We start from the raw sequence: 24,940 nt of genomic DNA, 5'->3' as shown, positions 1-24,940 counted from the left end.
CTGCTTTGTGGACAGCAGAATCGGACTGCTGGATCCTGGACTGCTTGTCATATTGGGCATCAGGACTTCTGAGCTCTCAAAATACTGAGTTCTTGGTGTTAGAAATGGGGTCTCTGGTTGGCAGTCATTTTACACTCTGTATAAGCAGTGACCCTCACTCTAGTCAGGGCAAGGAGATACTCACTTAGGATAACCCCTACTCACCCCTTTGGTAGCTTGGCACAAGCAGTCAGGCTTATCTCAAAAGCAATGTGTAAAGTATTAAACGTAAACTTCGCACTTGTATAGCGCACTTCTCACCCGTTAGGGTCTCAAGGGACTGTACACATACCGCTGTGGAACCCCTCCTGGCTTTTCCCTGTGAGGCACCCACTCATGGGCAACCCCAGGGTAAAGCCAGGCATCCAAGCACTGTCAGGGCCGTTGTGGAGATTAAGCAAGCTGTTGCCCAGAGTTACAGAGTGGGACCCATTAATTAGATTCGGCACCGAGGTAAGAATTATCTGGTCCAAGGGAATTGAGCCCAAGACCTGCCGAGGCAGGAATTGAACCCTGGTCCCAGGCCAGATCTCTGCATCAGGGTCTGCCGCTCTAACCATTGTGCCACACTTCTCCACCAGCACACAGAGTAATACTTTGAAAACACTACAAAAAGGACACCACACCAGTTTAGAAAAAGTCAACAATGCGTAATTTTTGTCGCCAGCAAGAGAGGCCATGTGTCGTTTTCCAGATGGGGCACCTATGGTCCATGCAGGTTTACGTTGATTTTGACACCCGGCGATGATGGGTGGGAAGTCCGGCCACACAATGATGGAAAACTGTGCTGTGGGGGTTTGCATTGTTTTCAGCAGTGGCAAGAGGATGTTGCATTGTTTCTCCAGCTGCGATGCAGGTGATGCATTGATTTCCCAGCTGCAATGCAGGTGGTGTGCCGATTTCGGCCAGGAGGTTGGTGGCGCATCGTTTTTACAGCCACGTTGCAGGAGGTGCACTGAAAATTTCCCTGCACAGTTTCCTGTGCGTGGATTCCAGTCCTTGTTCTACCAGCTTCCCCTTTCAAGGGCCCAGGGACTGGATAGGGTACCACTTGTCAGGACAGGAGTCTCAGCAGAGAGTCCAGGTGTTGGCTGAGGAAGTCTTTGCTGGCCCTGAGACTTCAAAACAGAAGGGAAGCTTAATCCAAGCCCTTAGAGATTTTTCGCAAGTAGGAATATACCACAGAGTCCAGTCTTTATCGTCTTTCAGGCAGAAGCAGCAACTGCAGGCCAACCCAGCAGACCACAGTCACAGGCAAAGGGGCAGTGCTCCTCCTCCAGCTCTTCAGCTCTTATCCTAGGCAGAGGGTCCTCTTGAATCCAGAAGTAATCTGAAAATCCGGGATTTGGGGCCCACTGCTTATACCACTTTCTGTCTTTGAAGTAGGCAAACTTTGATGGAAAGTCTCTGTTGTTCACAGGATCCTGCCTTGCCCAGGCCTGGCTCCAGACTCATACCAGGGGGATAGAGACTGCATTGTGTGAGGGCAGGCACAGCCCATTCAGGTGTAAGTGACCACTCCTCCCTCCACTTCACCCCAGATGGCGCAGATGGCCCATCTGGATATGCAGGCTACACCCAGCTTCCTTTGTGTCACTGTCTAGAGGGGATTCACAAACAGCTCAACTGTCAGTCTGACCCAGACAGGAAATCCACAAGCAGGCAGAGTCACAGTATGGTTTAAGCAAGAAAATGCCCACTTTCTAAAAGTGGCATTTTCAAACTGACAATTTAAAAACCAACTTTACCAAAACATGTATTTTTAAATTGTGAGTTCAGAGACCCCAAACTCCAGATCTCTATCTGCTCCCAAAGGAAAACTGCACTTAAAAGATATTTAAAGGCAGCCCCCATGTTAATCTATGAGAGAGACAGGCCTTGCAGTAGTGAAAAACAAATTTTGCAGTATTTCATGGTTAGGACTTGCAAGACACATTAGTACGAGACTCGCCTTTAACATATACTGCACCCTGCCCATGGGGCTACCTACGGCCTACCTTACAGGAGGCTCACATGTATAAAAAGAGAAGGACTGGGCGAACGGACAGGTTAAAACTGCACACACAGACAATGCAGTGGCCGATCTAAGCCATGTTTACCAGTGCTGCAGGCCCACTAGTAGCCCTATTAGCTAGTCACATTTGATTTACAGGCCCTGGGCAGCTCTAGTGCACTTTACTAGGGACTTACAAGTAAATCAAATATGTCAATCATGGAAAAGCCAATTACACATACAATTTACACAGGGAGCACTTGCACTTTAGCACTGGTCAGCAGTGGTAAAGTGCCAAGAGAAGCAAAAACAGCAAAAAACAGAGTCCAGCACACAGTCAAAACATGGGAAGCAGAGGCCAAAAAAGACAGGGGAGACCCCACCAAGGATGCCAGGTCTCATACTTGGCTTTTAGGATTCTGGGCAGCAAAATAATTACGTCATTAATAGATTGATCTTTCAAAAGCTGTTTCTATAAAGCTGAACAAGCCTCTTCGCCTTTTAACAAAATTTTCAGAGTCTCTGAAGCAATGTCCAAACTCAAAAACAATCAACTTGATTAAAGGACTTCTTTGTGTTCTGGCGTAATATTTTGTCTTGCAATATTAATTTTGATAAACTTGCTCCATTTCCAATCTCCTAATTCTCAGGGGAGCGCTTGTTACAGGAAATACATCTTTCCTTATTGTATGTTTAGCGGTATCTTGGATTCCCACCCAGACAATAAATCTTGCTAGTTCTTATTGTCAGAAATTATTTAAAAGGCAGAGCTCTGTTTTGTTTAATTTAATCAGTTAATCTTTCTTTACCTTGAAATGAAGGTACTTGCTTGAAAATTTCAGAAGAACCCTTGTTTATTTTCTATCTTTTACAGGAAATACAAGCTCATCAGCAGAAGACGGAAGAGGAGAGCTAGGACTCCAAATGAAGCCAACTGGAGGGCGAGGATTGCCGGAACTTGGCTGGAGGCTGTCCGGAGGATGAGAAATGTTGGAACTTGACTGAAATCTGGTCGGAGAATGAGGAATATTGGAACTCGTCTGGAGGAAGGTTGGAGAACAAGGAACTTGACTTGCACTGTACCTTGACAGGAGGCAAGCTGGAGGACAAGGAACTTGACTTGACTGGAAAAAGGTGAGCAGAGCTTTAGGTATGAAGCTCAGCAAGGCCTCAGACTCCCAAGCTTCAAATGTGCACATGTGCCTTTTAGCAGTTGATTGCTTATTAAGGAAATGAGCAATTATCCTCCTGATTGTGGCACATGTTCAAACCAGATCACATTGTGAAGAGCACCGGTTTTGGCAGTTACAGTTGGAGCAGGTGGAAAGGCAGTTGGTTGCTTGTTAAGGAAATGAACAATTAACCTCCTGATTGTGGCACATGTTCAATACAGATCAAATCGTGAAGAGCGCATGTTTTGGCACTTACAATTGGAGCAGGTGGAATACAATGTGATTAATCGACAAGCACTGGCTATAATGAATGATACATTTAACAAGCATTAGTTATTGCAAACTTGATATACGAGGATGTAATGAATAAACCCAAATAGGTCTGAATGTTGCAAGAAAAAGCACCTTTCTGAAATCGAGCTCTTGGAGGTGCTAGTGTACCCACATACATCTGTCTGCTCAAAACAGTACTTGTGATGAGGAATCTAGTGGCAACCTTTATCACAAAACAACACACAGACACTGTATTATTAACTTACATCTACAGAAATCCTCATGTGTGTTGGATGTTTGTCAACCCTCATGTTGCTGTCATACAACATTACTAGAAATTAAAAAGGTTAAACAACAAAAATAGCTACAGACCATAGCTTACTCCCTTTAAGCTGTTGTTGGGCCCTCGGCTATCCATCAAGCGCCAGGAAGGCCACCGCAAGAACTGCCCGAGCTGACCTTCTGCAGACTTCTGCATCCTGCGTCGCAGGTCCTCCCACTTCTTCCAACAATGAAGGCTGCACCACTTATGGACCCTCAGGGTCCCCACCTTTTAGCAATGGCTTTCCATATTTTCTGCTTTTGATGGGCGTTGACCTGTATGGATGACAGAAAGGTACAAGAAGAGACATTATGAGTGATTTGGTTTGTCTTTAGTGCTGTGACACAATTTTGTTGCATCGCCCACATATGTTCACTAAACAGTAACTTAATCTTTTCCTAAATCATTTAGAGATGCCTAGGAAATACTGATTAGCAGTGATTATTTGAGCACCCTCAACACTTTCTGCCTCCTCATGTTACCAATTCAGGTCCAAAACATCATCTAGGTCAGGGTTATGAAACATTTCCTGTTGTGAGACCCACTCCTGATTACTCACAATCATTGTGAGCTACTTAAGGCTAAACAACCTATACAATCCTTGCACATAACCCCACACCCAGCTACATTGGCTTCATGCCTAAACTCCTAAGAGTCAGAACCCAAGATTGGCATCACATCCGTGACTAGCGTAGTATGGAAGGGCAGCTATGTGTCAGCAAGAGCAGGAGTTTGGGGGGTGTATGAGCAAGTGTGTGTAGGAATCAGACATACTTGTGTGGATGATTGAGAGCCTGTGGCACTTGAACTTGCAGCACAGGAAATAATTTTCCCTATATGTGGCAGCATGACATGTATAAAACCATACAGGGCATCTTGTGCCACAATATGGGCTGCAATCCTACTTGACAGGACAGCATCAGGCACCTCCATAACTTTAAAACATTTTCTTCCACTTATCACTATCATTTTGATATTGGCTGTATGTTGTCACTCATACTAGTGGTACATTGTTTACTGGTCACTGGCAATATGGGGCCTGCAGTTTGATGAAACTGGAATTGTGCGTTACATGGACAGATATTGCAGCCTCTCATTTCAGGCGACTTTACATTTCCATGCACAGGCATTTCTGAAAGTGGCTAGCAACATTCACCTGCTTGGTCCGCCATCCTGGCTCCCAGAGGTCGACGATGGCAGCAGAAAAATAGGAGGTCCTGTTGGCTGCAGTGTTAGGAGGCAAGCAAGCTTTTTTCAATACACCGTGTACAAGTACGTGCGGAAGTGATCCATGATGGAGGCGGACACAGTCATTGGCATTTGTGCCTAGCCCACACACACTTTAGCCTATGGGAGGGATCGTCATGGAGGGTGCCACCTACTATGCAATCAACTTCAGCCGACGGCCATTGTGTAGCCAATATCCTGATGGCAAGGTTAGACATCCCCCATTTTAGGTGTGAAGCTGTACATTTTTTAATTGTTAGTGCATTACCAGCACTTAAAATGGAGGCTAGTGTATTTACAAATGCCATATACGAACAAAATTGATTTTGGCAAGATATAACACATTAAAAGTGAACAATGACTGTCTTTAACATCAAGAGTGCCATTGGGAAGTAATAGCTCTGTTGACAATATTTTGGAAAACAATATAAAAAAAGATATGTGCAAATAATATATTTGAAATGTATTATTTGCACATCATATAAAAAACAGATAGGTAAAAAAGTGTTTTTGACTTTAGAAAATACTTGGAAAACATTGTATGCACATATATGTCACAATGAGATTCATAATGCTACAAAGATATCAGATGAGTGTGCATTATCAAGCTATGGTGTGACCAGTTAACCTGATATTTTTTTTTCCATACATGCAGATATTTGAACCCCTGCATGGGTAGGAGACGATGGCCTCAGGTCGTCAGGCTATTTCCATGCCTTGCCACCATGGAGGAAAGAGATGTGATAAATAAGTTTTGGGTAACTAGGCAAACAATCCTGGATTTGTGTCACTAGCTGGAGTCTGATCTCCTGCCTCACAATTTGAATAGAACAATAAACCAATAGTGAAATGCATGGCAGTACTTCATTTTGTGGCCACTGGCTACTTTCAAAACACTATGGCAGTATCTGGGGGCATGTCCTAACCACATTTCATTGGTGTGCTACAAGAAGTCTTGTCTTCACTGGTGAGACACATCAACAGCTACATCCAGTTACTACAGCAATAGGATTTGGCCACTGGGAAGGGAGATTTTATGCTTTGGGTGGACTTCCACATGTGGTTGGAGCAATAGATGGCACACACATTGCCTTGGTGCCACCACATGCTAGAGAACAGGTCTACTGCAGTTGGAAGAACTTCCATTCCATCAATGCCCAAGTTCTCTGCATCTCCAGATTTGTACATCTCCAGTGTGTGTACCCGTTTTTCTGGGTCGACACATGCTTCCTTTGTACTATGAAACAGCACCATACCCCTGCAAATGTCACAACTTGGACCTAGAGGGCCTGGCTTTTTGGTAAGTACAAATATGACTTGAGGATCTTTTGCCTGAATCCTAGTTTAGGAAGGGACAAAGGCTTGCTATGATATTAATCTGTTAATATGTTGCTTACATGCAGGAGACTCAGTGTATCCTAACAGACCATGGTTGTGGGCACCATTGAGGACTCAAATACTGCCAGGGAAAGTCTGCTTCAATGAGGCCCATGGAAGAACTCGGCGGTCAGTGGAGCGGGCTTTTGGGCTCCTGAAGGCCAGTTTTAGGAGCCTGGACAAGACTGGCAGAGCCGTTTTCTACTCCCCTGATAAGGTGTGCCAAATCATGGTGGCCTGCTGCATGCTCCACAACATCACCTTGTGACAGAACATCCCAATAATCACAGAGGACAGAGACCATTAAAAGCCACCGGGTGAGGATGTTGAAATTCCCAATGAAGATGACAGTGGTGAAGAAGGAGGAAATGACCTAGGTCATGATGTCATTGACCGCTTCTTCACCTGAGTGTAATTGTACCTTTATATATTGCAATCTCCAATGTCAGTACAACTTGTGACATAGGGAACATATCAGTCTGCAATGGTAATTTGGTAGGAATAGTCAGTTCAGGAAAGTCCAAAGCAAAGATGTTAGTGGATAAGAGTTTCCCTACACTGACTACTGTGTTCGTTGCCTTTGAGTACTTTGCCCGTGCTAAGTATATGTGTCCTCTTACCTTGTTATTTTAGTCCAATGTATTATATGGAATCATTAATTATCCTTTGTTATTCTGTTTCAGGGTCCTTCACCATGTCATCTTCATTTGGACGTTTCAAAGTTGTGACGTTTGCAGTGATATGTTGCTTTTGGAAAGTATAACGTGAACATGGGTTGATCTTGGGACAGATACCTACTTGGGATGGATAGATCTTGAACAGAAACAACTTGCACTGTGACTGAATGGAAGTTCCAGTGATGGATCCGGCCTGTTTTATATGTTTGTTGCCATCAAGGCAATATGTGCTACTTAACCTGCCCAAACCCCATGTGTATGTCTAGCCATAGCAGACTATACTTCCCTCACACTGGCTAAATTTTCAATTTTTGTTCAGTGGAGGTAGCTGTTGAGGTACCTCCTCATAGTTGATAAAGTTGTTTTAGCACACCAATGAATGGTGGTTGGGACATTGCACCAGGTACTGCCACAGTGTCCTGTAATGGTCATGTGGCCTCAAATTGTTATACTGCCATAATGTAGACTATCGGTGCTATTGATGTAGGATTCCTATTGTGAGTACAGGATGTATGGCTCCAGCTGAGGTCAAACATCAATGATAGTTTGTTTATTTAATTTGATTTAATGCAATATTCCCTTTATTCCATCAAATCAAAATCAAATCAAATCATTAACATTTATAAAGCGCGCTACTCACCCGTGCGGGTCTCAAGGCGCTAGGGGGGAAAGGGGGGGTTATCGCTGCTCGAACAGCCAAGTCTTTAGGAGTCTCCGGAAAGCGGAGTGGTCCTGGGTGGTCCTGAGGCTGGTGGGGAGGGAGTTCCAGGTCTTGGCCGCCAGGAAGGAGAAAGATCTCCCACCCGCCGTGGAGCGGCGGGTGCGAGGGACGGCAGCAAGTGCGAGGCCAGCGGAGCGGAGGGGGCGGGTGGGGACGTAGAAGCTGAGGCGTCTGTTGAGGTATTCCGGTCCCTTGTTGTGGAGGGCTTTGTGTGCGTGGGTGAGAAGACGGAAGGTGATCCTTTTGCTGACTGGGAGCCAATGCAGGTGTCTCAGGTGTGCGGAGATGTGGCTGTTGCGGGGTACGTCGAGGATGAGGCGGGCCGAGGCGTTTTAGATGCGTTGCAGGCGGTTTTGGAGTTTGGCGGTGGTCCCGGCGTAGAGGGTATTGCCGTAGTCCAGGCGACTCGTGACAAGGGCGTGGGTCACGGTTTTTCTGGTGTCGGCGGGGATCCAGCGGAAGATCTTGCGGAGCATGCGGAGAGTGAGGAAGCAGGCGGAGGACACGGCGTTGACTTGCTTGGTCATGGTGAGAAGAGGGTCCAGGATGAAGCCGAGGTTGCGGGCGTGGTCTGCGGGGGTCGGTGCGGTGCCGAGGGCCGTGGGCCACCAGGAGTCGTCCCAGGCGGACGGGGTGTTGCCGAGGATGAGGACTTCCGTTTTTTCAGAGTTCAGCTTTAGGCGGCTGAGCCTCATCCAATCTGCGACGTCCTTCATACCCTCTTGTAGGTTGGTCTTGGCGCTGGCGGGGTCCTTGGTGAGGGAGAGTACAAGTTGGGTGTCGTCGGCGTAGGAGGTGATGATGATGTCGTGCTTGCGTACGATGTCGGCGAGGGGGCTCATGTAGACATTGAAGAGTGTCGGGCTGAGCGATGAGCCTTGAGGTACGCCGCAGATGATCTTGGTGGGTTCTGAGCGAAACGGAGGGAGGTAAACTCTTTGGGAGCGGTTAGCGAGGAAGGAGGCGATCCAGTCCAGGGCCTGGCCTTGGATCCCGGTGGAGCGTAGGCAGGTGATTAGGGTGCGGTGACAGACGGTGTCAAAGGCAGCCGAGAGGTTTAGGAGAATGAGGGCGACTGTTTCACCGTTGTCCATCAGGGTTCTGATGTCGTCTGTGACTGAGATGAGGGCGGTTTCCGTGCTGTGGTTGGTTCGGAATCCGGTTTGTGAAGGGTCGAGCAGGTTGTTGTCTTCCAGGAAGGTGGTCAGCTGTTTGTTGACGGTCTTTTCTATTACCTTGGCTGGGAAAGGTAGAAGAGAGATGGGGCGGAAGTTTTTCAGGTCGCTTGGGTCAGCCGTAGGTTTCTTTAGTAGGGCGTTGACTTCAGCGTGCTTCCAGCATTCGGGGAAGGTAGCAGAAGAAAAAGAAGAGTTGATGACGGTCTGGAGGTGCGGGGCGATGATGTCGTCGGCTTTGTTAAAGATGAAGTGCGGGCAGGGGTCCGAAGGGGCGCCGGAGTGGATAGAGTTCATGATGGATTTGGTTTCTTCCGTGTTGATGTGGGTCCAGTTGTTGAGGGTGATGTCCGGGGAAGCGGGTTCAGTGGTGTATGGTTGGGTCTGGTGTCCGAAGCTGTCGTGGAGGTCGCTGATCTTGCGATGGAAGAAAGTGGCGAGGGATTCGCACAAATCCTGTGAGGGCGTGACGGCGTTGGCGCTGGCGCTGGGGTTGGAGAACTCTTTGACGATGCTGAAGAGTTTTCTGCTGTTGTGGTTGTTTTTGTCTAGTCTGTCAGTGAAACAGTTCCTTTTGGCAGTGCGGATCAGGTGGTGGTGTTCGCGTGTAGCGTTCTTGAGGGCGGTCATGTTGTCAGCGGTGTGGTCCTTGCGCCAGGCCTTCTCAAGGGCACGACAAGTTTTCTTTGATTCTTTGAGGGTGTCAGAGAACCAGAGAGGTTTTTTGGTGTTGGTCTGTCGATGCGTGCGTTTGAGGGGAGCAAGGTTGTCAGCGCAGTTGGAGATCCAGTTTGTGAGGTTGAGAGCTGCGTCGTTGGGGTCGGTGGTGAGGGTGGGTTGGTTGGCGGCGAGAGCGGAGAAGAGTTGCTCTTCAGGGATCTTGTTCCACTGTCGACGAGGGATGGGTTGAGTGCGGAGGTGGGAGGTCTCGCGTCGGAATGTGAAGTGGACGCAGCTGTGGTCGGTCCAGTGTAGGGCAGAGGTGTGGCTGAAGAAGACGTGTTTGCTGGCGGAGAAGATAGGGTCGAGCGTGTGTCCGGCGATGTGGGTGGCGGTGTTCACCAGTTGTTTGAGGCCGAGGTTGGCGAGGTTGTCGAGCAGGGTGGTGGTGTTGGGGTCGTTGTTTTGTTCCAGATGGAAGTTGAGGTCGCCTAGGAGGATGTAGTCCGGTGAGGCGAGGGCGTGCAGGGAGATGAAGTCGGCGATGGCGTCGCTGAAAGAGGCGCGAGGTCCGGGAGGACGGTAGACGAGGGATCCTCTGAGGGTGGTCCTTGGGTCGGTGCGAATCTGAAAATGCAGGTGTTCAGCGGCGAGGGGGGGGTCTTCGGTGGAGGTGGTGACGCTGATGGAGTCTTTGAAGATGATGGCGACACCTCCTCCTACTTGGTTGGTGCGGTCTTTTCTGGAGATCTTGTAGCCTTCGGGGATGGCGGTAGCGATGTCTGGAGCAGAGGAGGCGTTCATCCATGTCTCCGTGATGAAGGCGACGTCCGGGGCTGTGGAGTCCAGGAGGTCCCAAAGTTCAACGGCGTGCTTGTGGACGGAACGAGCGTTGACCAGGATGCACTTGAGGTGGTTGATGGCGCGTGGGCTTGTGGTCGTGGTAGTTGCGTGGTGGAAGATGCGTTTGCAGGAGTTGCAGGCGAAGGGTCCATGGGTGCGTTTGGGGTGAGCTAGGAAGCAGGTTTTGGAGCGCCCTGGGTTGAGGGCGTGGAGGGTGGTGGGGTCGTAGCGGATCAGCGGGGCTTGGGGGAGCTGGGGACCAGGGGTCGTGGCGCTGGGCGAGGGCCAGGCGCGGACGGGCGCCATAAGAGGTAGGAGGGGGGGGGAGGGGTCAGCTGGGGGCGAATGGGAGCTGGGGGGCGGGGGCGTACAGGAGGTCGCGGCGGGAAAGCGCGAGGGAGGGGGGGGGACAGGTAGAGTGAGAGGAGCTGGGGGAGGGGGTTTAGGGTGGAGGAGGGTGAGTGTTAGGAGGTTTGGAGATTAGGGAGAGAGATAGGAGTAGGGTTGTGAAGATAGGGGAGGGGGGGTTGTAGAGGTGGGTGAGGGAGAGAGGTAGAGTGAGAGGATAGGGAGATAGGTAGTAGAGGGGGTGGCGGGAGGGGGGGAGAGATAGAGAAATAGATAGAGAAAATAGATAGAGAAGTCGATAGATAGGGAAATAGATAGATAGACAGATAGGTAGGTAGGAGGAGGTGGAGAGTGGGGGAGTTAGATAGTGAGATAGGGAGCTAGAGAGATAGGAAGATAGGAGGAGTGAGGGAGGTAGATAGCGAACGGGTTAGCTAGGGGTGAGAGAGGGGGAGGCGAGTGAGGGAGGGGGATGAGGAAGGAGCAGGAGGGCAGGCTCGGGGGAAGAAGACGGAGGAGGTAGAAGAGCCGAAGACAGGAGAACAGAAGACAGAAGAACAGAAGACAGAAGAACAGAAGACAGAAGAACAGAAGACAGAAGAACAGAAGACCGGAAGAGCAGAAGACAGAAGAACAGAAGATCGGAAGAGCAGAAGAACAGAGAAGAACAGAGAAGAACACAGAAGAACACAGAAGAACACCGAAGAACCGAGAAGAAGAACACAGAAGCACAGAGAAGAACAGAGAAGAAGAACACAGAAGACCGGAAGAACAGAAGGGAAGAACAGAAGGGAAGAACAGAAGAACACAGAAGAAGATTGCAGAGGGGGAGCGAGGAGGAAGAGACAGAGAGGAGGAAAAGAAGCAGGAGCAGGAGAGAAGGTGAGTGGCGCGGGGCAGGGCGAGGGGCTGGGAGGAGGGGGGTACTTACAGTTAGGTGGGTCTCAGGAACACAGGAACTCGGGAACTTGGAGGAGCTGCAGCGGCAGGGGGAGCGACCTACCCTTGGGTCAAGGGTCGCTACCACTGTCGCGCAGCGGCCGCCATAAGAGGTAGGAGGGGGGGAGGGGTCAGCTGGGGGCGAATGGGAGCTGGGGGGTGGGGGCGTGCAGGAGGTCGCGGCGGGAAAGCGCGAGGGAGGGGGGGGGACAGGTAGAGTGAGAGGAGCTGGGGGAGGGGGTTTAGGGTGGAGGAGGGTGAGTGTTAGGAGGTTTGGAGATTACGGAGAGAGATAGGAGTAGGGTTGTGAAGATAGGGGAGGGGGGGTTGTAGAGGTGGGTGAGGGAGAGAGGTAGAGTGAGAGGATAGGGAGATAGGTAGTAGAGGGGGTGGCGGGAGGGGGGGAGAGATAGAGAAATAGATAAAGAAAATAGATAGAGAAGTCGATAGATAGGGAAATAGATAGATAGACAGATAGGTAGGTAGGAGGAGGTGGAGAGTGGGGGAGTTAGATAGTGAGATAGGGAGCTAGAGAGATAGGAAGATAGGAGGAGTGAGGGAGGTAGATAGCGAACGGGTTAGCTAGGGGTGAGAGAGGGGGAGGCGAGTGAGGGAGGGGGATGAGGAAGGAGCAGGAGGGCAGGCTCGGGGGAAGAAGACGGAGGAGGTAGAAGAGCCGAAGACAGGAGAAAAGAAGACAGAAGAACAGAAGACAGAAGAACAGAAGACAGAAGAACAGAAGACCGGAAGAGCAGAAGACAGAAGAACAGAAGAACAGAAGACAGAAGCACAGAAGATCGGAAGAGCAGAAGAACAGAGAAGAACAGAGAAGAACACAGAAGAACACAGAAGAACCGAGAAGAAGAACACAGAAGCACAGAGAAGAACAGAGAAGAAGAACACAGAAGACCGGAAGAACAGAAGGGAAGAACAGAAGGGAAGAACAGAAGAACACAGAAGAAGATTGCAGAGGGGGAGCGAGGAGGAAGAGACAGAGAGGAGGAAAAGAAGCAGGAGCAGGAGAGAAGGTGAGTGGCGCGGGGCAGGGCGAGGGGCTGGGAGGAGGGGGGTACTTACAGTTAGGTGGGTCTCAGGAACACAGGAACTCGGGAACTTGGAGGAGCTGCAGCGGCAGGGGGAGCGACCTACCCTTGGGTCAAGGGTCGCTACCACTGTCGCGCAGCGGCCGCCATAAGAGGTAGGAGGGGGGGGAGGGGTCAGCTGGGGGCGAATGGGAGCTGGGGGGCGGGGGCGTGCAGGAGGTCGCGGCGGGAAAGCGCGAGGGAGGGGGGGGACAGGTAGAGTGAGAGGAGCTGGGGGAGGGGGTTTAGGGTGGAGGAGGGTGAGTGTTAGGAGGTTTGGAGATTAGGGAGAGAGATAGGAGTAGGGTTGTGAAGATAGGGGAGGGGGGGTTGTAGAGGTGGGTGAGGGAGAGAGGTAGAGTGAGAGGATAGGGAGATAGGTAGTAGAGGGGGTGGCGGGAGGGGGGGAGAGATAGAGAAATAGATAGAGAAAATAGATAGAGAAGTCGATAGATAGGGAAATAGATAGATAGACAGATAGGTAGGTAGGAGGAGGTGGAGAGTGGGGGAGTTAGATAGTGAGATAGGGAGCTAGAGAGATAGGAAGATAGGAGGAGTGAGGGAGGTAGATAGCGAACGGGTTAGCTAGGGGTGAGAGAGGGGGAGGCGAGTGAGGGAGGGGGATGAGGAAGGAGCAGGAGGGCAGGCTCGGGGGAAGAAGACGGAGGAGGTAGAAGAGCCGAAGACAGGAGAACAGAAGACAGAAGAATAGAAGACAGAAGAACAGAAGACAGAAGAACAGAAGACAGAAGAACAGAAGACCGGAAGAGCAGAAGACAGAAGAACAGAAGATCGGAAGAGCAGAAGAACAGAGAAGAACAGAGAAGAACAGAGAAGAACACAGAAGAACACAGAAGAACCGAGAAGAAGAACACAGAAGCACAGAGAAGAACAGAGAAGAAGAACACAGAAGACCGGAAGAACAGAAGGGAAGAACAGAAGGGAAGAACAGAAGAACACAGAAGAAGATTGCAGAGGGGGAGCGAGGAGGAAGAGACAGAGAGGAGGAAAAGAAGCAGGAGCAGGAGAGAAGGTGAGTGGCGCGGGGCAGGGCGAGGGGCTGGGAGGAGGGGGGTACTTACAGTTAGGTGGGTCTCAGGAACACAGGAACTCGGGAACTTGGAGGAGCTGCAGCGGCAGGGGGAGCGACCTACCCTTGGGTCAAGGGTCGCTACCACTGTCGCGCAGCGGCCGCCATAAGAGGTAGGAGGGGGGGGGAGGGGTCAGCTGGGGGCGAATGGGAGCTGGGGGGCGGGGGCGTGCAGGAGGTCGCGGCGGGAAAGCGCGAGGGAGGGGGGGGACAGGTAGAGTGAGAGGAGCTGGGGGAGGGGGTTTAGGGTGGAGGAGGGTGAGTGTTAGGAGGTTTGGACATTAGGGAGAGAGATAGGAGTAGGGTTGTGAAGATAGGGGAGGGGGGGTTGTAGAGGTGGGTGAGGGAGAGAGGTAGAGTGAGAGGATAGGGAGATAGGTAGTAGAGGGGGTGGCGGGAGGGGGGAGAGATAGAGAAATAGATAGAGAAAATAGATAGAGAAGTCGGTAGATAGGGAAATAGATAGATAGACAGATAGGTAGGTAGGAGGAGGTGGAGAGTGGGGGAGTTAGATAGTGAGATAGGGAGCTAGAGAGATAGGAAGATAGGAGGAGTGAGGGAGGTAGATAGCGAACGGGTTAGCTAGGGGTGAGAGAGGGGGAGGCGAGTGAGGGAGGGGGATGAGGAAGGAGCAGGAGGGCAGGCTCGGGGGAAGAAGACGGAGGAGGTAGAAGAGCCGAAGACAGGAGAAAAGAAGACAGAAGAACAGAAGACAGAAGAACAGAAGACAGAAGAACAGAAGACCGGAAGAGCAGAAGACAGAAGAACAGAAGAACAGAAGACAGAAGCACAGAAGATCGGAAGAGCAGAAGAACAGAGAAGAACACAGAAGAACACAGAAGAACACAGAAGAACCGAGAAGAAGAACACAGAAGCACAGAGAAGAACAGAGAAGAAGAACACAGAAGACCGGAAGAACAGAAGGGAAGAACAGAAGGGAAGAACAGAAGAACACAGAAGAAGATTGCAGAGGGGGAGCGAGGAGGAAGAGACAGAGAGGAGGAAAAGAAGCAGGAGCAGGAGAGAAGGTGAGTGGCGCGGGGCAGGGCGAGGGGCTGGGAGGAGGGGGGTACTTACAGTTAGGTGGGTCTCAGGAACACAGGAACTCGGGAACTTGGAGGAGCTGCAGCGGCAGGGGGAGCGACCTACCCTTGGGTCAAGGGTCGCTACCACTGTCGCGCAGCGGCCGCCATAAGAGGTAGGAGGGGGGGGAGGGGTCAGCTGGGGGCGAATGGGAGCTGGGGGGCGGGGCGTGCAGGAGGTCGCGGCGGGAAAGCGCGAGGGAGGGGGGGGACAGGTAGAGTGAGAGGAGCTGGGGGAGGGGGTTTAGGGTGGAGGAGGGTGAGTGTTAGGAGGTTTGGAGATTAGGGAGAGAGATAGGAGTAGGGTTGTGAAGATAGGGGAGGGGGGGTTGTAGAGGTGGGTGAGGGAGAGAGGTAGAGTGAGAGGATAGGGAGATAGGTAGTAGAGGGGGTGGCGGGAGGGGGGGAGAGATAGAGAAATAGATAGAGAAAATAGATAGAGAAGTCGATAGATAGGGAAATAGATAGATAGACAGATAGGTAGGTAGGAGGAGGTGGAGAGTGGGGGAGTTAGATAGTGAGATAGGGAGCTAGAGAGATAGGAAGATAGGAGGAGTGAGGGAGGTAGATAGCGAACGGGTTAGCTAGGGGTGAGAGAGGGGGAGGCGAGTGAGGGAGGGGGATGAGGAAGGAGCAGGAGGGCAGGCTCGGGGGAAGAAGACGGAGGAGGTAGAAGAGCCGAAGACAGGAGAACAGAAGACAGAAGAACAGAAGACAGAAGAACAGAAGACAGAAGAACAGAAGACAGAAGAACAGAAGACAGAAGAACAGAAGACCGGAAGAGCAGAAGACAGAAGAACAGAAGATCGGAAGAGCAGAAGAACAGAGAAGAACAGAGAAGAACAGAGAAGAACACAGAAGAACACAGAAGAACACAGAAGAACCGAGAAGAAGAACACAGAAGCACAGAGAAGAACAGAGAAGAAGAACACAGAAGACCGGAAGAACAGAAGGGAAGAACAGAAGGGAAGAACAGAAGAACACAGAAGAAGATTGCAGAGGGGGAGCGAGGAGGAAGAGACAGAGAGGAGGAAAAGAAGCAGGAGCAGGAGAGAAGGTGAGTGGCGCGGGGCAGGGCGAGGGGCTGGGAGGAGGGGGGTACTTACAGTTAGGTGGGTCTCAGGAACACAGGAACTCGGGAACTTGGAGGAGCTGCAGCGGCAGGGGGAGCGACCTACCCTTGGGTCAAGGGTCGCTACCACTGTCGCGCAGCGGCCGCCATAAGAGGTAGGAGGGGGGGGGAGGGGTCAGCTGGGGGCGAATGGGAGCTGGGGGGCGGGGGCGTGCAGGAGGTCGCGGCGGGAAAGCGCGAGGGAGGGGGGGGACAGGTAGAGTGAGAGGAGCTGGGGGAGGGGGTTTAGGGTGGAGGAGGGTGAGTGTTAGGAGGTTTGGAGATTAGGGAGAGAGATAGGAGTAGGGTTGTGAAGATAGGGGAGGGGGGGTTGTAGAGGTGGGTGAGGGAGAGAGGTAGAGTGAGAGGATAGGGAGATAGGTAGTAGAGGGGGTGGCGGGAGGGGGGAGAGATAGAGAAATAGATAGAGAAAATAGATAGAGAAGTCGGTAGATAGGGAAATAGATAGATAGACAGATAGGTAGGTAGGAGGAGGTGGAGAGTGGGGGAGTTAGATAGTGAGATAGGGAGCTAGAGAGATAGGAAGATAGGAGGAGTGAGGGAGGTAGATAGCGAACGGGTTAGCTAGGGGTGAGAGAGGGGGAGGCGAGTGAGGGAGGGGGATGAGGAAGGAGCAGGAGGGCAGGCTCGGGGGAAGAAGACGGAGGAGGTAGAAGAGCCGAAGACAGGAGAACAGAAGACAGAAGAACAGAAGACAGAAGAACAGAAGACAGAAGAACAGAAGACCGGAAGAGCAGAAGACAGAAGAACAGAAGATCGGAAGAGCAGAAGAACAGAGAAGAACACAGAAGAACACAGAAGAACACAGAAGAACACAGAAGAACACAGAAGAACCGAGAAGAAGAACACAGAAGCACAGAGAAGAACAGAGAAGAAGAACACAGAAGACCGGAAGAACACAGAAGAACAGAAGGGAAGAACAGAAGGGAAGAACAGAAGAACACAGAAGAAGATTGCAGAGGGGGAGCGAGGAGGAAGAGACAGAGAGGAGGAAAAGAAGCAGGAGCAGGAGAGAAGGTGAGTGGCGCGGGGCAGGGCGAGGGGCTGGGAGGAGGGGGGTACTTACAGTTAGGTGGGTCTCAGGAACACAGGAACTCGGGAACTTGGAGGAGCTGCAGCGGCAGGGGGAGCGACCTACCCTTGGGTCAAGGGTCGCTACCACTGTCGCGCAGCGGCCGCCATAAGAGGTAGGAGGGGGGGGAGGGGTCAGCTGGGGGCGAATGGGAGCTGGGGGGCGGGGGCGTGCAGGAGGTCGCGGCGGGAAAGCGCGAGGGAGGGGGGGGACAGGTAGAGTGAGAGGAGCTGGGGGAGGGGGTTTAGGGTGGAGGAGGGTGAGTGTTAGGAGGTTTGGAGATTAGGGAGAGAGATAGGAGTAGGGTTGTGAAGATAGGGGAGGGGGGGTTGTAGAGGTGGGTGAGGGAGAGAGGTAGAGTGAGAGGATAGGGAGATAGGTAGTAGAGGGGGTGGCGGGAGGGGGGGAGAGATAGAGAAATAGATAGAGAAAATAGATAGAGAAGTCGATAGATAGGGAAATAGATAGATAGACAGATAGGTAGGTAGGAGGAGGTGGAGAGTGGGGGAGTTAGATAGTGAGATAGGGAGCTAGAGAGATAGGAAGATAGGAGGAGTGAGGGAGGTAGATAGCGAACGGGTTAGCTAGGGGTGAGAGAGGGGGAGGCGAGTGAGGGAGGGGGATGAGGAAGGAGCAGGAGGGCAGGCTCGGGGGAAGAAGACGGAGGAGGTAGAAGAGCCGAAGACAGGAGAACAGAAGACAGAAGAACAGAAGACAGAAGAACAGAAGACAGAAGACCGGAAGAGCAGAAGACAGAAGAACAGAAGATCGGAAGAGCAGAAGAACAGAGAAGAACAGAGAAGAACAGAGAAGAACACAGAAGAACACAGAAGAACCGAGAAGAAGAACACAGAAGCACAGAGAAGAACAGAGAAGAAGAACACAGAAGACCGGAAGAACACAGAAGAACAGAAGGGAAGAACAGAAGGGAAGAACAGAAGAACACAGAAGAAGATTGCAGAGGGGGAGCGAGGAGGAAGAGACAGAGAGGAGGAAAAGAAGCAGGAGCAGGAGAGAAGGTGAGTGGCGCGGGGCAGGGCGAGGGGCTGGGAGGAGGGGGGTACTTACAGTTAGGTGGGTCTCAGGAACACAGGAACTCGGGAACTTGGAGGAGCTGCAGCGGCAGGGGGAGCGACCTACCCTTGGGTCAAGGGTCGCTCAAGGTCATGGTGTGTCAATCCCTAAATGGCACAGACTATTGGGGTTATGCATGGTTTGTGAAACTCAGCCTAAATTTCTTCAAGGACCTGTAACCTACATATGTATGTTACCACATTGGGAATTTATGTTGTTTTGTTTGAAAGAAATGGGTAACACATTTTCCTCTCCAGATAAATGTTTAAAAGATTTGACAACATGATGGTGGAAGACAGACATGACAAATGAAATGCCACAATAATTCCAACAAGAGTATTGTATTTTGTGTCCATATAATTTATTTGCATGACACAAAATAACAGAAAGGTGAAAATGAAAAGAAATGTCTACCATGGTGTATGAAAGTGTAGTAGTAGAGCCTAAAACAGTTTTGAGTCCACTGTACAAAATTCAACTGTCCTCAGAAAAGGTAAATGTATCCCTGAAATAGTTCACAGAGTGAATGGTGGACACACATTGGAGGAAATTAGGATCTGTGTCTCTTGGAGGTGGTGGCGGAGGTCTTTCCATTCTCTCCTGGCGGTCCAGATGACCCTCTGGGGATGATGGGGGGGGTACAGGTGCAGGGACTGGGGTGGGAGGAACAGGCTCCTCATGTGGTAGGGGTTCCCTGTCTGTGGCTGGCAATAGTGTGCTTGGACCAGCTGTAGAGGGAACACAGACATGGGAAGATGGAAGGGGAACAGTCCTGCTCATTTGGTGGCAGATGTCTTAAAGCACCTGTTAGAAATGAGGTCTTTGGTTGGCAAGCAAGGACCCTCACTCTAGTCAGGGTAAGTCACAGGCAGTCCAAATTATCAGTGTGCCCACCCTCTGGTAGCTTGGCACTGAGCAGTCAGGCTTAACTTAATAGGCAATTAGTAAAGTATTTGTGCAATAAATCATGAAAAAAAACAGTATACACACCACATAAATACACCATACAGGTTTAGAAAAATATAGAATATTTATCTGGATGAATTAAGGTCAAAACAATCAAGATTTGATAAGTACAAGTTAGGATATCACTTCTGTAATGAAAAATAGAATCTTTAGTTCTTAGAAAACAATATGGGGGTCATTATGACCCTGGCGGAAGGCGGAGAAGCGGCGGTAAGACCGCCAACAGGCTGGCGGTCTTTTTTTCTGTATTATGACCATGGCGGTTACCGCCATGGTCATCCGCCAGTTCTCCGTTCCGCCCGCCGGGCTGGAGACCTGGGTTTCCAGCCCGGCGGCAGTCACTATACCGCCAGCGGTATTTTGACCCGGCTTACCGCCGTGGATTTCCTGCGGTTGGAACCGCCATGAAATCCATGGCGGTAAGCACTATCAGTGCCAGTGAATTCCTTCCCTGGCACTGATAGGGGTATTCCACACCCCCACCCTCACCCCGACTCCCTCCCCTACACCCCCCACCACCCCTGCCACTCCCAAAGGGGGGAGGGCCCTCCTCCCCACCTCGACCCCCAACATCACAGAAACTCCCACACACACGACACGCACGCAGGCACCACTAACACACACACGTACACACACGTACACACACCGACATACATGCCTACATCCACACACACAGTCAGACACGCACACCCGCATACAAACATACACACACACATCCATGTAGACATACCCACAGACATACACGCACTCATTCCCAAAACATGCAACACCCCCGCAAGCATACACGCACTCACACACCCCCTCTACATACATAGACGCACACCCCCATGTACCCACACAACACCCCTCCACACCCCTCCCTAAATGGACGATCGACTTACCTGTTCCGTCGATCCTCCGGGAGGGGACGGGAGCCATGGGGGAAGCTCCGCCGACACCACACCGTCAACAAAACACCGCCACGGCGAATCACAGGACGTGATTCGCTGGGCGGTGTTCTGTTGGCGTGGCGGTGGAGGTGGAGCAACCTCCACTTCCCCGCCGTCCGCCAGTATGGCTGTTGGCGGCTCTCCATCCATAAAAGGACGGAGAGCTGCCAACGGTCATAATAGGCCGAGCGGCAAACCTCCACCACTGGCGGTCTTCCACACGGCGGTCCCTCAGCGGTCTTGTAAAAAGACCGCTGAGGTTGTAATGACCACCTAAGTGTCTCTTGCAAGCACAAAGTACCTGGTTTGCATCTAAATTATCTGCAAGGGACCGCAGAGGAGGGGATGCATAGAAAACTGGGAGATGTGTGTTGGTTTCTCCAGGCACACACAGACAATGTGTCGATATTATCCACGCAGCAAAGGCCTTGCGCCGATTTCCGGCACGTGGACTTGGATCCTCTTCAGGTTGTGGGGTATTTGGACACCCCGGGGACCATGCAGAGAAATCCTGGGCATGCAGAATGAAGTCACAGGAGTGGCGTCAATCCGGTGTGCGATGCTGGGAAGTTTCTGTTGTACGGCAGGTGCTGCGTCGATTCTTCTTGCAGGAAATCAGGCTGCGTCATTCCGGCTTGGTTATGAGTTGATCCAGTGGGCTGTGCATCAAAGTTCCGGTCGCAACACTGCCGCTGCACCGATCTCCACTCGGGCAGCCAGGCTGCGTCATTCCAGGTCCGCATGCAGTGATTTTCTCACGGCAATACAGGCTGTGCATTGATTCCGGCAGGCTGTGTGTTGACTTTTCGCCACACAGAGATTAAGGCTCTCATTACGACTTCGGTGGTCTTGAAGAAAGACCACCGAAGCCACAGGCAGCACAATTCCGCCAGTGCTGGCGGTATTGGTGGCTCCCTATTATGACATTTCCACTGGGCCAGCAGGCGGAAACAGTGTTTCCGTCCACTGGCCCAGCGGAAAAGTCACATCAACATTGTAGCTAGCTCATAATAGAGCCGGCGGCAATGTTGATGTGCAGCGGGTGCAGCAGCACCCATTGCGCACTTCACTGCTCCAAATTCGGGCAGTGAAATGCACAATGAGGCTGTGCCTGGGGGCCCCTGCACTGCCCGTGCCAAGTGCATGGGAAGTGCAGGGGCCCCCAGGGGCACCCCGAATCCCCCTTACTGCCAGCCTTTCCATGGCAGTGTTTACAGCCATAGACAGACTGGCGGTTGGGGATTATGACCACCTGGCGGATGCCTGGCGGTCAAGTGGAGGGGCCAGCAGTATGGCCGTGGCTAATGCGCCATGCTCATAATACACTGGCGGAACACCGCCGGCCTGTTGGCAGTGTTACCGCCAGTGTACCGCCGGCCGCCAGGGTTGAAATGACCCCCTAAATCTTTTTGGCCCTGAGACCTCAGAAACCAGAAGGCAAGCTCAATCCAAGCCGTTGGAGAGCACTTCTCAGCAGAGGCAGAGGGCAGCAAGGCAGCAGGGCAACAGCAAGGCATTACTCCTTTTTAGCAACGCAGTCAGGTGAGTCCTTTGGGCAGCCAAGCAGCTTCTCTTGGCAGGTTGCATGTTCTGGCTCACAGTTTCTTCCCCAGTGATATCTTGACCAGAAGTGTCTGAGTTGGTAGGGTCAGAGGCCCTGTTTAAATAGCCAAATGTGCCTTTGAAGTGGGGGGGACTTCAAAGAGTGGCTTAGAAGTACACAAGGTCCCCTTTCAGATCCATCCTGTCTGCCAGGGTCTCAGTAGGGGGTTTGGCAGTCCATGTTGTGAGGGCAGGCCACTGTCATTTGACATGTAAGTGTCAGGCCCTCCACCCTCCTAGCCCAGGAAGACCCATTCAGTATGCAGATGTGAGTAGGTGTGACTGAGCATCCTGTGTTTGGAGTTGTCTGAGTAAAATGCACAAGGGAGCTGTCAACTAACCCAGCCAGGCATGGATTGTAAGGCACAGAAGGATTCAAGTGCAGGGAAATGCTCACTTTCTAAAAGTGGCATTCCTAAAATAGTAATATTAAATCCAACTTCACCAGTCAGCAGGGTTTTGAAATTACCATTCTGGCCATACTAAATATGTCCTTGTTACTCCTTTCAGATCAGAATCTACCACTCAAACAGTATATGAGGGTAGCCCTAATGTAAGCCTATGAAAGGATCAGGCTTCACTACAGTGTGAAACAAATTTAGGAGTGTTACACTACCAGGACATGTAAACTACACGTGTACATGTCCTGCCTGTTTCCTACGTAGCACCCTGACCTATGGGTTACCAGGTGCCTACCTTAGGGGTGACATATGTAGAAAAAGGGGAGTTTAAGGCTTGGCAAGTACTTTTAAATGCCAAGTTAAATTGGCAGTGAAACTGCACACACAGGCGTTACAATGGCTGGCCCGAGGCATGGTTAGGGGGCTACTTATGTGGGTGGCAAAATCAGTGCTGCAGGCCCACTAGTAGCCTTTAATCTACAGGCCCTCGGCACATGTAGTGCACTTTTACTAGGGACTTATTAGTAAATTAAATATGCCAATTAGGTATTAGCCAAGGTCACCATGTTTTAAGGGAAAGAGCATATGCACTATAGCACTGGTAAGCAGTGGTAAAATGCGCAGAGTCCTAAAACCAGCAAAAAAAGAATCTAAAAGTCGCGGGAGGCAGGCAAAAAGTTGAGGGGGACCAACCTAAGGCTGTCAGGTCTAACAGCACCCCAGTGAAGAGCGTCATATGTTCATTGCGTTTGCATATTTCCAACATGAGCTCCCTCTGTATCTCCTCGATCTCCCAGAGCTCAGTTACAACCTAGTCCAGGGTTCTGCAAAGTCGGTCCTGGAGAGCTGGGTCCATGCCAGATTTTTAGCAAATCCACATTTAGAAAAAAGATTTTTCAGAAATCTACAGTTTTCTAAATGTGGATATACTAAAAATCTGACATGGACCCGGCTCTCCAGGACCAACTTTGCAGAACCCTGACCTAGCCCATCATGTCTTGGGTCTGTTGTACTGCTCCTAAGATTCGGTCAATGGTGTTCTGGCTGACAACGACCCCAGTGGCCTCACACGATTGGCCCACAGATTCCCTCCCATGATCCTAGCTCTAGTACCCTTGCCCTTGAAGCAGTGTGCCCCATCCTACTGGGTCCTGGCATAACTGGAGGCAATGTTGGTGTTGTCTCAATAGCAGCTAGAACTGGAGGGAGGTGGGGTGCACAGGACTGATGTGCAGCTATTCGGTACACAGGAAGTGAGGTGTCCTCTTGCTGAGAGTGTATTGCAGCCGGGATGGGAGGTGTGGGAGTGGCCTGAGTTCTACTCACTGGAGACGTTTGGCCATATAGACCAGATGGACCAACTGGCTCCCGATCATCCAGACTTGCAGGAGTGAAGTCCTCACTGAAGGCTTGCTTGCTCCTGGTCTGGAGTGGAGGTGTATTGGGTGGCAGACAGTGGTCCACTGGCTCTGGGGATGGGCCTGAGAAGAATGCAGAGAATATGCAATTAATATAAAGTTTACACAACATACGTGTCTTTCCATACAAATGGGGCACCCTAAAGAAGAAAAACAGACTGATTTACACGGTGCCAACTCCAGTGATGACTTTGTAGAGATGTCCTGAAATGCAAAAGTGTTGTTTCTGAATTGTACATTACGTGTAGCAGACATTCAACCAAACACAGTGGTGAGTAGATTAGAGTACTGGACTATTCCAACGCCTAGCAGTATGCAAAACATTAGGAAAACTGTGGTTCAACTAAATATTGAAACTGTCATTGATCATCATATGGACAGTGCAAAATAAATTGTGTGTGGGTTCACTTCTATTCAGCATGCTGCATCACATTGTAGGAAATCTTGGATTCAAAAGACAATGAATTATGTGAGCTTTTACATCTCTTCAAAGTAGCTATGACAAGGTGTCAACATGCTTGAGATACAAAAAAAGTGATATTTCTAATCCATAGTATGACATGGTGATTGTCAAATGCACCTGTTTTAGAGATGTGTGCACATACAGAAGTAAAGGAAGGTGGATCAACATTACATTGCACTATTGTTTTACACATCCAAAAACAGTGCATCATGGTAGTTGTAGTCATCTGTTGACACTATAGACAATACTTGTTTAAAAAGTGAGTTACACATATCTATTTCAGAGACTATAGTGGAGATGACCATATATTCAGAAAATGTACACACATATGAGTATGGTGTGACTAGGTAAAATACTACTTATAAACACTACAGCTTCATATGCAAATGGATGGAGTTTTGGACCTCTTTTTGGGAGAACAATATATCTTGATAGAAAGCAAAGGACTGAACAAATGAAAGGGATGAACCTTGGGGGAACAACACACAATCAGACTAAACATATTGTACATTGTTGAAAAGAGAGCTACAAACATGATGCTAGTAATTGGTAGGAAACAAGATATTTTGTGGAGTCCAGTTTAGATATATCTGTTTTGCTAAGGATGTTGAACCATTCAAAATGTAAAACTTAAGGGAAAGGACTCCATTTGTATTTGTTGAAACAATGCTAACTTACCAAACTCCTCTCCACCAGGGATTCCATTCCAGCTTTCAGGATGTAGGATTTGCAAGACCTTCTCATCCCAAGAAAAGAGTTGTAAGGTGGGAGCTGTAAGTCCTCTGAAAGTGCCCCCACAGGTCATTCCACCTCATCCTAATCTCCTTGAGTGTGCGCAGATTGTTAGATACAGCATTCATTGT

The sequence above is a fragment of the Pleurodeles waltl genome, chromosome 11 (assembly GCF_031143425.1).
Source record: "Pleurodeles waltl isolate 20211129_DDA chromosome 11, aPleWal1.hap1.20221129, whole genome shotgun sequence".
NCBI lineage: Eukaryota > Metazoa > Chordata > Amphibia > Caudata > Salamandridae > Pleurodeles > Pleurodeles waltl.
The sequence above is the reverse complement of the archived record's forward strand: the minus strand, read 5'-3'. Positions refer to the sequence as shown.